We start from the raw sequence: 14,784 nt of genomic DNA, 5'->3' as shown, positions 1-14,784 counted from the left end.
ACAGCAGGTAAAAGATTACAGTCTTTCACATACCTCTACAATTTTAAAGCTACCATGCTTTTGATAGCATTTAATTTGGCACCGCAGTTGCATCCATAAATTTTTACTTGTGGGGATACTTACTCTGTAGAACAGAAGAAAAAAAGGCTTCATGTTTTCAGCCAGCATTTCCTTTCCAAAATAGTGATAACATCGTAATTCAGTACCCAAACTGAACCTCTCTGACCCCTGAATCCAAAACTGAAGGGTAAGGGAGAGAAGGAAAGGAAGAAGAAAGGGGCTTTACAATGCTGACGTCAGAGAAATCTTTGCTTCATCGTGTGCTCTTCACTGCCAGGGAGTAAAGAATGTGCATGTGAGCAGCCGGGAGGTAAGTGTATCCAGTTGGAAGTGTTTTGGCTTTCAGATTAAATCAAGTTTCCCTTAATAAATCTGGCTTTCCTGATACACATTAATACTCAAGTTATAACACAAACTTGGCCTCTGTCTAGTAGGGGAAGCAGATCTCCAGGTTAACAACATAACACTGGGCTGATTCAACAGGGCAGAGGTACACACCTATATTAAAACCTCTGTGTAGTGCACAAAACCAAAGGGTTTCCAGCATGAAGATGAACTGGTGAATCAAGATCTAAATTATTTCACACTTAGGACAGCTTTAATACTACACAAATTGAAGACTTTTAATGTTTGATTTAACTTGTTAACCTTTCCCTTAGTTATCACTTTTCCAGTTACTTTTCCACAGATGTCTCAATCAAAAAGTGGTTACATAAAAATGCTTTAATGAGCAAATTTACTGACTGAAAACAGGACAAAGAATCTTAATTGGCTATTGAAGAAAATGCACAGAAAGCAACTTTTGAGTTTATAATTGTAAATATTGTGTCAGAAACTCAACCCTCACAATGACACTCGTCTGTTTTAGATAGAAGCAAGTACTAGCAAGCCTAATCTGCTCAAATTTTGTCATTAGATCACACAATAGACTGCTCTTGAGCAAGCAACAACCCAAAAATTAGTCCAGAAATAATTAAGGAAATCAGTTAAAATATCAAAGGAAAGAGGCAAAACATAGCAAATAAATTGTCTATTACAAAGAAATATCTAGAGTCCCGATCAAGGGTTTCTTGTACTTCATTTGTGCTGTAATAACATATGGAGTGGGCTGAAGGTAAGAGATTAGAAAGAGTCAAATGTTGTTAGAATACAAAGATCTAAACTAGAGTGTCTTTTAAGATCTCAGGCCAGCCTTGAGAAGAAGGGAGAGAAAAAAGAAAAGGAAAAAAAAAAAAAAAAAGAAAAAGAAATATGAATGAAACCAAAATGACTAGAGCAGCTTTACACATTCATAAACTACATTTTACCAACTGATTTCAAGGACATTTTCAAAGCCTTGCAGTTAAGCTCCTGCCCTCGATGCTCTCTGTTAGCAGGACCTCCCTTTATCCCACCCCTGTGGGAGCTGTGAAACACTGAAGACAAGGAACCTTTCAGTAAGCAGATGTAGAGTGAGAACTGCAGTGTGGCTCCTCCCTGTGCTCTCATCTCAAAGCAGACCCTGAACAGAACTCCAGTACAAACGCTACCAACAACCACTGACAACAAAGTGTTTTCCCATTAAAATGGATCCCTTTTCAAAGTTACATTTTTCTTCCATTTCCTGTTTCACACCAACTCTATTAATAAAAGCCAGGTATAATTTTCACCCCATACTATCCTTTTTAGTGGTGCCTGAATTCACTGATTCGTCAGTGTATACTACTCTTTAATAAGCCAAGGTCAATCTAATTTTCTCCTCCTGGTGCTCTCCCCCCCACAACTTCTTCACGTGTTTCAGCTTTGCTTTGAAGTGACTTCCTTGCCTGGCATGCTAAAATCCAGAAACAGAGTGCCTATCACTGTGGCTGCAGTTCATGCCCTGACTAGTCACAGCAGAAGGAGAATTAGACTATAATCTCCTAAACAATGTAGAATCTGTAAATCAAAACCAACCAGCTCTTTTTGGCACATAGATCAATGAACTGGTGTAGAGGTATAAAAAACCAAACAACTTTTCTGAGGTAAAGTCAACATCAGCAAATGGATTTGTTCAGCTTGGATTTTTTCCTCTCCTCTGCCCTTCACCCCCTAAAAGCAAGTCTTCAGAAAACAGTTTTTATTGCACCCTGGAAAAAAACAGATTTTGCTGGACCAGAGGGCAAAATAGGCACACACAAACATAAGCTCAGAATACAGGCAGCACAGAGATTAAAAACAACCTACCTTCAGTACTACCCCGCCTAGCCTTCTTGATGGTAAGGATGTTTGCATCTCTTTGCTCTAAATATAAGAGTAAACAACAGTAGCTGCTCCAATCAAAGGAGTAATAACATGTTGCCAAAAAAATTTACAATGCATCAAAACATTTATACAGACTCTAGAGTTATTGCATTGAAGAAATACAAACTACCCATAGCCACATAGAGAAAATATTCAGAGAGTCAGAGGAATGGAGTTGCATCTGATGGAGTAACATACAGTTTCTTGGCACGGAGCAATAATTTCCATAACACAGTGCATGAGGGGTTTCTACTTGCAGAACCGAAGCCCTATCATGCTGATTGATATGTCATCATGCACACAATTTAACTGGGATAGCCCAAGTCCCACTGGAAGTCACTGATATTTTAAGTTACTTGAAACCTCACAGGTGTACAGGGAGCTCTCTTCCAGCAATGCAAGCAGGCCTAAATATAATCCTCCAAAGGAGGGTCCGTAAGATCAATTTTTTCCTTATCTTCCCTAATGAAAAGTGTCAAATCAAAGGTTTATGGGAAAGAGTTTTAAAGACAAATCTTTTCTCTCCAGTTCTCTTTGGTTTCTCAGCTTTGGTGTCTGCCAGGTTAATCATATTTTCTGGGGTTTGTTCCTCAACGGCTGCAATTCTCCGGGAAAGGGGGAAGGCAGCAGAGGCTGATCTGCTGACCACATACACCCAACATGTGCTTCCTAATGCTTCTTCTTAGTGACATTTCCGAAGTGGAAAATCAACAACTATTGTAAACAAAAAATCTGTAATCCTAACTCCTTCTTCCACTCAATTTTTCATGCCAGTGTGGACCAGTGTGGAAAGGGAGGGCCTCCAGAGTATCAGCTTTAGTAGATGGGGACACACAGGATAGTGTGAAACAGTTGGAAGGCCAGGTTTAAACATGTAACCTGAAACACTGGAAACTAGAACTCACAGCAGGGCTTAGCAACAAAATCAACAATATAAGCAGTGCATGACATGTGATCAGCAAAGCAGAAGCAAGGTTGCTTAAATATAGCCTCTGTAGGTATTAGAATATTTCTGAGAAGTACACATCAAGCACGAGACAGATGCTACTAATAAGTAGAGCTTCAGACATTTATTTTTGTATTTAAATATCTAGCCTATATTTATCTGAAAGACTTAACCATACCATTCCTGACAGAAAGGTATGCCAGTTACTTACTGCTGTCTAGACAAAAAGATTTAAAACTGGAAAAGATAAAAACTTTGTAAGGGAACATGGAAAAGTGCTTTAAGATCCATGAGAAGCGCAGTATCTCTGCACTTGAGTCCCCAGAGATCTGGCTTTAAGAACTTTGTCTATTGGAGAATTTAGTATATTAATTATTTTGTTAAGTTTCATAATGTTTGTTCTTGAACCTAAATTGTTTGGGTTTAGGGGGAGTGGTTAGTAAGTTATGAAAACTCTAGAAAGCTGGAAAAATCAATCAGTCCTACAGGCAGGAGTGATGTCTGATGATCATCTGACACTTCTGGAGTTGTGACCATGGTGTGGTGAACCACTTCAAACTAGGACATGAAGATATGAATCATCTACAGTGAGTAAGCTGTCCCACTTCCAAATTTCCTGCAAAAAAAATATTAATAAAACCAGACTATCTGGACACTCACCCTAAGTGTTTGGACAGCTTTAAATGATCCTGTGATCTCAGTGAAGAAGTTGTTCTTGAAATGAGTTACATATTTCACCTCTATTTTTAGCATAACCATAAACCAGACCTGCTAAACAGAGGTTTCCCAATCTCTGCTACAGTAATTTGGTACCATGTGGTACATAAAGCTGGAAGGAAGCAGCATACAAAAGAGTTACCACAGACTTCAAGGCTCAGAAAGGTATAAAAAGTTTCACAAGCTTCCCTAAATATTCAGAAATATATATATATATTTTGGATACAGCAATATTTCTGCAACACAACAACCTCTAAGTGTTGCATCACCAGCCTAAACAAATGACAGACTGAAAGCAGTGCTGAAGTAATGCTTCAGAATTTCAAGTTGCTATCAAAAGAGAGAGCTTCAGATAGACACAGGAATGACATTTATATCTTCATTCCTTGGGCCCTCAATCACCCTATTTGCATTGCACAAAAGATGCCCTGGAGGAATAACCAAAGACAAAGTCCAGGTGATAAAAAGCTGGTTTTATGCAGCTCATTTCTCCCATTCTGCTGGGAGCGATGTTGAGGTTCAGGTCATGGACACACTGCACAGTTCCAAAGTACGCGGTGCTCTGAGTGGGTCTCATAGCCACGACCTCCTGAGACAGCTGCAATCTGAAAGAGCAGGAGTGTACGTAAAGGTGGAGTGAGTCAGTCACCTCTCTTTTCCCAAAACTTTCCATGGGTCACTGAGTAAGCATTTATTTTACTGAACACTCACCCTTATTCCCTAAGTAGATAAAATCACTTCAGAAGTTACAATTTATTTTATTATACTTGTACTAACCTGAACTGCTGATCTTAAGCTGCTTCCATGTATAAGCCAATATAAGTTTAACAAAACAATTCACGTGGCAAGAATGCTAAACAGTAACTTCACCACCTCTATTTCTTGTATGCAGGTAAGTATTGCTCTTGTTCACTAAGAATTTTTCCTGTGATTCAACCAATCTTGTGGAATTTGGTGTTATTTGAGATAAGCAGGGTTGTAAAATGCATCCCTGTCTTGATATAAAATTATAGGAAATAGAGCTGGAAAGGACTTCAAAAGGTCATCTGGTCCTCAAGGCAGAATCAATATTTGTGTCGCTTATGACAGATGTATGTTCTTAATGATGGTGACTTCACCACCTCTCCAGGCTTCACTATGTTTATGTTTAGAAAGATTTTCCTAATAACTATTCTGACTCTCCCCTGGTGTAATTTAGGTTGTTATTTCTTATTATGTCTGCCATGAACATAAAGGACATATTACTTCCTTCCACTTTATAACAGTGGGGGTTTTTTTACATCTTAATTATTGCCCTGATCCTTCCATCTTCTTTTGAGTGCTTAATAACTCAAATTTTTCAAGTTCTCCTTGGCTACAGTGCTCCAAGCTGAGTCCTTACCAGTGTAAAATACTAGAAGATTACTTCTGCAACTGCATTCTGGCTTTCATATACATGCTAGCTGGTCACTTCGCTCTTTAATAATTCACCAACTCAAGTTTAATTTGATTCACTTTCATCCCCAGATCTTTTCCAGAGAACTGCTGTCTACTGTGTTACCCCATCCTGTATTTGTGCAATTCATTATTTCTGCCTCACACTTTGCATTAGTCCCTATTGAGCTTAATCCTATTTTTTTCAGATGATCTCTCCAATTTGTCAAAATCATTTGGGATTCTAACTCTGCTTTCCACATGTTCAGAATCCTCCTATCTCCTGTCATATGCAAATTTACTGCATATACTGTTATTCTCTCATTCAGATCATTCATAAGGATTTTTAAAAATATTTAATCAAGAACAACTCCCTGTAGAAACTTCTCAGTATATTTTGATTAAACAATAAAATTAGGTAATTATTCTCTGAGTTTCATTTTTCATTCAGCTTTGCATTTACTCTCAAGACTATGTTTCCTTAGCTTTCCAATGAGAATATCATTCAAGAGAGTGCCAAAACTTAAGTAATGTAAAAGCAGGAGACTTAATCTGTCCCCTGTATCTGTGGACCTGTTACCTCACGATAGCAGGAAATTAGTTTGCTTTGTCATAATTTTCTCTTGACAAATTATTAACTATTCCCTCTATGCTGCATTCTAGTTGTTTATGAATGTTTAGGACACTAATTGCACAACTTTTTCTGAGAGATTTGGTGATTTTGTCATCAAGTATGCAACTTACAATCAAGTACCAGCACACAATACCATGCACATTAATTTTATGCAAAAATCAAAAGGACTTTTGAGTTCTTTTTCATCAAAACATATTCTTCAAATATTCACTGTTAAAGGGGGCAGCATCTGTAAGAGGTCTTGAGCAAGTATAGAACCACGCATCTCACATATAAATGATGTCTCATTGATCAGCACTAGTAGAAACATCCCCCTAAGCTGATTTATGTCTCAATGCAGTGTTCATAGAAATAAAGGCCCCCACAAAGTATATGGATATAATGTGGTAGTGAATCAATTATGCTCATTCGGATCACACTCAAAGCACTTATGTCATGTTGTTGATTCTTCAACCACCTGCTCTTGTCAAGGAGGTCTGGCACACAGTCTTTGAAACATTCTTGATTTGCTCCAGTCACGTCCGGTTGTGATTATTAAAAAAATTGACATTATTTTCATATTGATATCTTTTGAAAAGCCAGCACTATCTGTACATGTGCATAAATGAGATGGAAAAGGTGCGGAAGATACATGGCCTCTTTGGAGGAATACTTGTTTCGTGCAGCAGTCAGATGATATAGGCTATCTAAATACACATCTGTCAAATTAAAATCCAGTTAAAAATGAAGCGGCACAACATCCCTGACCAGATTTACTACTAAAATAGATGATCTACTTTTTATCTGAGGTCATGTGGAAGACCAGGAGGCATTCAGATGTAAGACTCCAACAAAATTACTCTTGAAAATAAAGATGTTGAATTATTAGACTTTATGCAAAATAAAATAAAAATGCACATTATACCAAAACAAACAACTCTTGCTTCAACTTTCTACATCATAATTAAAACAAAACCCCCACTAATCCTAACTACAGTCACTATAGTCTCTCTATGTATAGGTGTGGGGTTTGTCTCCACTAATGGAGGAAAACAACCCATAAAAATGAACTGTTCTTAATGAGTCATATGAGAATAAAAACCAATTTGTAGATCAATTTTTCCAGAAATAAATTCTATTTGATCAAGAGCATTACTGAAGTACTCTCTTCACAGAAGAATTTGTGCAAAACTTATTGTTGGAAGAGCATATTCACTTTTGAAAGTATGTTAAAAAAGTTGGAAAGTAAAATTTCACAAGTTGTTTAGGGACAAATTTTCTCTCAGGTAATCTCATTTTAAATTGTGTTATTCCAGAATTACATGAATAGTTAAAGCGAAAAAAATAATCTTGGCTTTCACATGTAGCACATGATGTCTTTGCTGGCCTTTCACTTCTGGTGTTACTTTATGATGTCTCTGCAAGGAATTAGATCTTTATGGGTATCTTGCCTTGCAAATGTATCCAGAGTTTCTTGCTAGATTTCTTTTGCCAAATAAACTCATCATTCAGGAATAAACCCACTTTATTTAAGTGTATAACCTTTTCTTCCTGAATTTGCAGTAGCAGAAAAAGATTTTAAAAAAAAACAACAAACAAAACAGAGTAAGAGAAAATATATTTGAGGCTGGAGCCCAAGACCAAACACATCCACCTGCATTATTGGACATATATGAAATTCTAAATGCAAGAAACATGGAACAGGAGACAGTAAATCTCTCAAACCACAAATCAAAACTAGTGAGGTCTTTAAGAAATGTTCAGGTTAACACATGCCTTCAGGACTGGCAACTGTTCTATTCCAGAGCGGGAGTTGTCATCTTGTCAGCAACAGTAATGGCACAAAAGGACAACAATCTCGGGACAATTACCAGTCCTAAGAATAAGAGGTAAATGTCTTTCCATGCAGCTATGGTTAATTGATATTAATAAGGTTAATATTCCAGTCTCTGTCTAATAACATTTAGCAACTAGCAAAACTAGAAAATTTTAACTAGGTTGATTTATGACCACGCCCTCATTCTTTTTACCCTATCACTGACTACCTGTAAAAGGATGAGATGAAGTGGCCTGCATGAACTTCCTGAAGATGCCATCCTACTGAACTACGAGTGAAAAAACTGACAGATAAGAAAATGCCATACCTCCTTCTTACTAAGTAACTGTCTACTAATATAGTGGAATAGGACAATTGCTTTCTTCCCTCACTCCCAGTCCACATCAAACCAACCCTTGAAGGGAATTTCCTGAAATGGCACTTTTAGCAATGGGAAAGCATATTATAGGACACAGAGAGAATTTATAAATGGTAACAAGGCTTAAATCCCACAGCTCTGGACCCCCATAACCTGTTGTTAATCTAGTCACACTGAGGAAATGGTGGTATGATGATAATTACTTCTCAGTTCCTCCAAAGGAAGTGCTACATGGTGTACTTTAAATAGAAGGAAAGAATACTATCTTTTTAGTATTTTCATCATGCATTGTTAATCCACTGCATTCCTGTGCTGCATCCCACTGTGATGGAGCCAAGGGTAGTGTCTACCTGATGTATTTTTAGTGGGCAGCAATTTACAGTGCATGTGATTGATGAAATTTATCCCAGTCTAGGTAGCACTGGTTCCTGCTATATTCCAAATACTTGTAACAAGACAAAATGCAGTGATCAGAAAAATATCAGAACTGCAAAGAACTTTCCAAGACACTGGCGAAATGGGGCTCTTTCCATTGATTTCAGCAGGCAATGGGAGAGGATCTAGGTGACATTATTAAACACCAAAACTTCACATATGCATGCTTCTGACAAAAATTTTCATTAATAGGAGAAAATTTCAGAAGGTTCACCAAAAGGAGAAAAGGAAGAACCACATAAAAGAGGACTACAATGGACTTCAAGTCATGACACGCACGTGACCCATGCTGCTTCAAAAGACACTGACATTCACAGCTTGCAGGCCTGCCTAATATGCTTCCTTCTCTGAACAGAATATGAACCAAATAATATGCATTTTAAGTGTAACTCTATTGAAAGCTTTCAGCCATGCTAGAACAATTTAAGCACCTTTCTTTTTAAATGAAAGAAAATATTAAATGTATAGACAAAGGGACTTTAATGTAGGCCAGGATAGGCCTATACTAACTAGGATGCATCTTCCAAATACAGCCAGCAGTCACAGCGTCAGAAATGCACCAGACTCAAGTCTTGTGTGTTTTATAATATTTTTTTCCCACTACAGATAGAGCTGCTAATGGGTCATACAAGTCTTGACCAACAACAAATCATGGTGCAACAGGGAGGCTATGCTTTGGTTTCTGCATATACCTTGAGCTACTCAAATTTGACAGTAGCAAGAGCACAGCACGGTGTGTCAGAAGACTAGAAAAGCTTTGCTTCACAGGCATCTACATAGTGGAAGATTTTATTGCCTTTAGTGCATATGTGGTTTGCAAGCACAAATCCCTTTGCCCACTGTTCTGTGAAGGCACCTGCAAAAAATGAAGTGAAAACAAAACAAGGATCCTCAGGTCACAAAGTGCACACAGATGCCTATGCTTTGCTTGACTTCCAGTGGGATAACCCAAGTCCTTTCCATGGTGAGCCTCTGAGTCATGTCTAGAATTTTTTGTTCATTCTGGAAGATTATACCCTACCTTTAGCCAAATGTCTTCAAGCATCTTTAGTCCAGAGGGTGAACTGCAAATCCTGGAAAATCAAATTTACTCTTAAGATATGTAGTGCTTCTTATTTCTTCCTGCAAGCCCCAAAAAATTGAAAGTGGTTCACTTCTCCTTTTGCTCCTGTAAATTTACTTCTTCCCTCGGAGACAGATGAGGTGGCAGCAGATGGAATTAGAGGCAAATGTTTTGAATGTGGCTTGTGAAGCCAGCTCCACTCTCAGGAATCCAGAGCACCTAATCTTGAAAGGAAAATGAGCACATCCTTCAAAACCAAACACCTGGCATCAGATTTAAGCTATCAGCCATAGTTCCAGCCTTAATAAACTAATCTAGAAAACAGCTTGCTTTCCCATACTTGTTTCTTCTCAGTCTTTTCAGCTGAATAGTTGTAAATAGTAGTGGGGACAGAATTGTGGATTCATCATAGATTTGGGAGACAGGAATTTCTAAACCCTAAATTTTAATCTTGGTAATTGACACTGTGTGTATTTTTCTGTGTAGTACTTAGCCTCATTATGTCTTACACTTCTACAAACATCACATACCTCATTAAACATAACAGAGAGATCCTGTGCTTAAGAGGCTGTCTGCAGGTGGTTATCATGTGAGCAATGGATGCATTATTGAAGCAATTCCTTTTTGCACATCTATGCCAGAACATCAACCATTACAATAATTAGATTCTTTTGTCAGCCAAAAAGCTCTGAGGTATCCATCTCCCCAGTTGCTGGCCTTTAGTGAAGACGAGTTGCTGTCTTTTAAAACTTTTATGGGCTACAAGCTGACTCTCAGGACAAATAGTTCCTTTCTCAGGTCAGAATCAAAACCTGTTGCATTAAATTATACTTGCTGTTGCCATGCCAACATGCTTTCTTTGCTCACACTTCATTTTGCACTCTGAATGGCATGCCTAATAAAAAATCAGGACTTTCCATTTTAGCCATCTCAAATGTACATCTGGACTCCATCCCAGACTGTAGGTTCCTTTAGGAAATATTCTAACTCCAGTTAATAATACAGCTCTTAACCATTTAAAGGTAGCTATGCTTAATCTCCCAGCATTACTGAATTTTAATACAAAGCACTTTGATAGAGAACTGCTATTCAGTTTTTTCTGATATTAAGGAATTTTGTAGATCAGCAAGGCAGAACATGAAGTTGTTTTCCATCATGCAGGGTGCCTCTGGAAATTTTAGGAAGAAAATGTGAAAAAAAGAAAGAAACCTGCATCTAGCAAAGAATCTATAGACAAAGATGAGCATGGATGCCCTGGGGATACATTGCTTCCATGTAAAAATGTCTGAAATCTGCCTTGGATGATAGTTTAAAAAGTTACACATCTAATCCTCATCATGCCAGCAGGACAGCCTGTAACAGCACCTTACGGCAGAAGCAGCCTTGGTCCTTCTGTTCCCATTCATACTTGATGTAGGGAGCAGGGCTGAGTTGCAGAAATGTTCTCCCTGCTGCCTGGGGCATTCCAGTGGGCAGGGGAGGCACTTTGCTTTGTCCCTCATTGAGCTTAACCCCAACCAAAGAAAACAAACAGCAGGTTTTGAAGACACTGTTAACTTTGCCCTCACAGCTGGAGGCAGAGTGAAGCAGCGGCAGCCAGCAATAAGGGACTGGCGAGAAGAAAACAAAAAGTGATGGAGAGAGACAGCCGCGGCACAAAGAGTTCATTCTGTGCCTCTATTAAGATGACTGAGAATTCCCTACTGGGGAAAAGAAACCATTAAAATGTTCATTAGAAAGAATATCACCTTGGGCATTTATTATTTATTGCAAGTCTTTATAAGCCATTACTCTTCAGATGTATTCCAATAAGCCCCCACGTACTCCCTGTCCTGCTCCAGTCTGTTAGCAGACCAAACATCTCACAGCAAATGCCAGTGCCACTTTGTGGCAGTGGGATGTTCAGATTACAAGAAGGTTTCTTTTACATGCATGGCTAGGACTGATTTACAGTTTGAGCCTTTGTACATGGAGTACTTAATTTCAGATTGTCCAAATGAAGAAAGTTATAACAATCAAAAATAAAGCTGATTGTACTCTACACCTGGTTCAGCAGTACCAGTGGTTTTAAAAAGTATGAAGCAACATTGGAAGCACTGGTCATGCACACAGTGTCCAGTACACCACTTCAGCTATGTGTCTGTATTAGCTTCTCAGCCCTGCAACGTGAAATCCTCTGCCTGGTTTTCCTCTAGTGTTTAGTTGGTTTGCCTTTATCTTCTCCAGATTTTGCTGTAACACAGTTCTTCATTCACCATTTGAAATACAAAGCAAGTTAAGACTATGCAAAATACATATTGAGCTTATAGATTTCTACTTGCACAGTGGGAAAGGCAAACACAGAAGATGACCAGGAGACTTGGCAGATGGCTCTACTTTCTCATTTATTACTAGAAGTAGATGCCAACTGACAGCATACAAAATTTCCTTTGGTATATTGATTTATGTTTTTTTTAAGACAGACTCCCAACTAAACGTTCTCCCCATATCCACTCAGATCCTACTGTAGGGCACCCGGCCTGCTGGAATATGACCTTTCCAAAAATCTACAGCACATCTTCCTCCCGCTCAAGCACACACCACCAAGAAGCCATAGATGCTGGGTTTACCATTATGTATAGGTCCAGGGCTGTATCCATGATGGATCTCCAGCAACAGTATATAATCACAGGTCTGCCACATGACTACAGATAATTCTGCCATTAGCTGGTGCAGACTCCCTTAGATAGCAAATGCTGCCAGAGTACACAAGAAAAATGTAACACAACAGGCCTGCAAACCAGAATGCAAACAGCTTTAAAGATTTTTCGCCTCTATTTATTATGTCACCCTGCAATTACAAAGTATTTCTACTAGTTGGCATGCACTTGTGTGAGGACTCAGAGTCAAGATAATTCACAAAGGTAGAAAAAAACACCCCACCTTTATATTTTCTGCAGAAGAAATACAGAACTTTCCAGAGACTTTTAAATTGGTCATCCCATCACACTTGATACAATAATTTTTAGAAAGTTAGGTTTAACCACTTAACTAGACTATACAAACCTGCTGGACACCAACAGACTACCTCAGCTCTAAAGACACACTTCATGGAATTAAAACCATAGTAAGCCTGAATCTTAAGCACTTGCCACAAAATTCCTATGTGTTCAATATCTAGATTTTCCCAAATTAAGAGGATTGGAGACAAAATATGGAAGAGAGACAACAGTTCCCTCAAATCAAATCTCCTCCATTCAGCTAATTCCATTGATTTTCCCAGAAGTACTCCTGCACTCAGAAATTCTTTTAATTATGGGAATGAGAACTTGGCCCCCCAACATGTCATGCAGCCCTAATGACAGACGACAAACAAGCAATAAACAAAATGTTAAACCCTGCTTTCATTCATGGCCAGTCAATAGATAGTTAAACCTAGCGATGATTCTTTCTCAAAGCTGTTTTCAGTTCCCTATTTTATGTCGTCATTGCTCAACAATGTTAACGTCAAGGAAATATAGATATGGTAAAATATATTTCCATGTGTTCAGTCACTTACAATATTAATACAGGGAATAAAAAAAAATGATGTGCCAAAGTATGGAATGGTAAGACATGTTGATAGTAAGTCATCAGTATGTTCTTCCTTTACCCATATGCTACATGGTAAATTCTGGAGACACTTTTTCTCAGGGTGCTTTGGGCAGAAAATGAAGAGGCTTACAACTGAACCATTTTACTCAGTGTGTCTTGTACTTGGGCACACTTAGTCATAACTGTTGACTTGACAAATTGTATTATTTCCCTTGAAACAAGAACTGCTTTCAATATTGCAAAATAGAATTTCACTGGGTTTTCTTTGACATCACTGAACATGAGCACAATGTCCTAGGCACACATACAAAAAGGATTGCAATTACCTGGCAATATGGCATAAGTTAGGAGAAAGGAATAAAATTTGTTTTCACTTTCATTATAGAATTCTGTTGTTAAGGTTTAGCTTGCAGGGGACGGGGGGGGGGGGGGGGAGGATAAGTTGGTTCTTTTTGTCTCTTTCTTATAGAAGGAATTACTCTAAAGATGGTTTTCTAGATTCCTTTTTAATGAATGTGTGCTTTATAAAAGGCAGAAATTCTGTATTTTTTCATGTTTAAAATGCACAAAGACTTAGTCTTGGTTAAGAATTATAAAAATATCAAAGTCAAGAGACTGGAGAGAAAGAGAATACTTTCCGTTATTTGATCTTCATCATCTGCCAGGACACGATTACTTTAAGAGACCTAAATTCTGGTGCTCTGTCCCCTCCACATGTGTAGGTGCTGTCAGTCAGCCAGGTGCAGTTAGAGTATAAGAATTAGCCTTGACATATATTAATCACTGTGTCTAAGAACCTGAGGATAAGGTTATGATACACACTGCTGCTACATGGAAAATAGTGTCAATGTAATATAATACTGTAATGAATAAAATCAAAGAAATTCTGTTCAGAGTGTGATTCTGGAAGTTACTGTTTATAATTTGTCCACTGTTACAAAATGGCATTCCAGACACTTTACCATGTTTTCTAAAAAGAGGTTTGATGGCACAAAGGTCTTCTCACTCTCCGGTAAAGGATAAGCATCAAGAGCAGAAGTGGTGTGAATATCTAAAGCCAAGGTGACACACTTGTGCAAACTGCAGAAAAGGAAAAACCAAAATCCTACCTTTTTTTGGCAATTCATACAGCTACAGTTCATTCCTCTTTGTATTAAACACATCATATTTTTGGATCTATGGAAGAGAGAAGAGGAGAGAAGAGTGAGAGGGAGAAGTAGTGCTATTAGGTAAAATGTGTAAAGCAGACCTTCAAGGAAAGGAACTTCGTCACAGGTCACCATGATCACATTAAAAAATCTTCGCCATCACTGGACAAGTGGGCTTACAATTTTGCTACACAATGTATACTCATTGATATGAACATGTTCTGAACAGATAAATTATGATGAATTTATTAGAGTTCCTAACTTTTCTAATTTTCCAGATGCCTCAAAGCAATATGAAAGCATAAGTGCAATAATCCCACAGCATTCATGGATCTAGTAATTTGTAAAACATGAGCTAC

At 38.1% G+C, this 14,784-nt stretch overlaps 1 protein-coding gene across 1 annotated transcript in view; it reads right to left on the bottom strand.

Annotated features, from left to right (window-relative positions):
* LOC308072140 (uncharacterized protein) overlaps positions 1 to 14,784 on the bottom strand; it is a 264,344-nt gene that overhangs the window by 112,119 nt on the left and 137,441 nt on the right. Inside the window, exon 2 of the mRNA XM_080408622.1 lies at positions 124 to 14,453. The gene's annotated coding sequence lies outside the window, so the exon portion shown is untranslated. The remainder of the gene's footprint in view (positions 1 to 123; positions 14,454 to 14,784) is intronic.

The sequence above is a fragment of the Falco punctatus genome (genome assembly GCF_963210335.1).
Source record: "Falco punctatus genome assembly, chromosome: 12".
Taxonomy (NCBI): Eukaryota; Metazoa; Chordata; class Aves; order Falconiformes; family Falconidae; genus Falco; species Falco punctatus.
The sequence above is the reverse complement of the archived record's forward strand: the minus strand, read 5'-3'. Positions and strand labels throughout refer to the sequence as shown.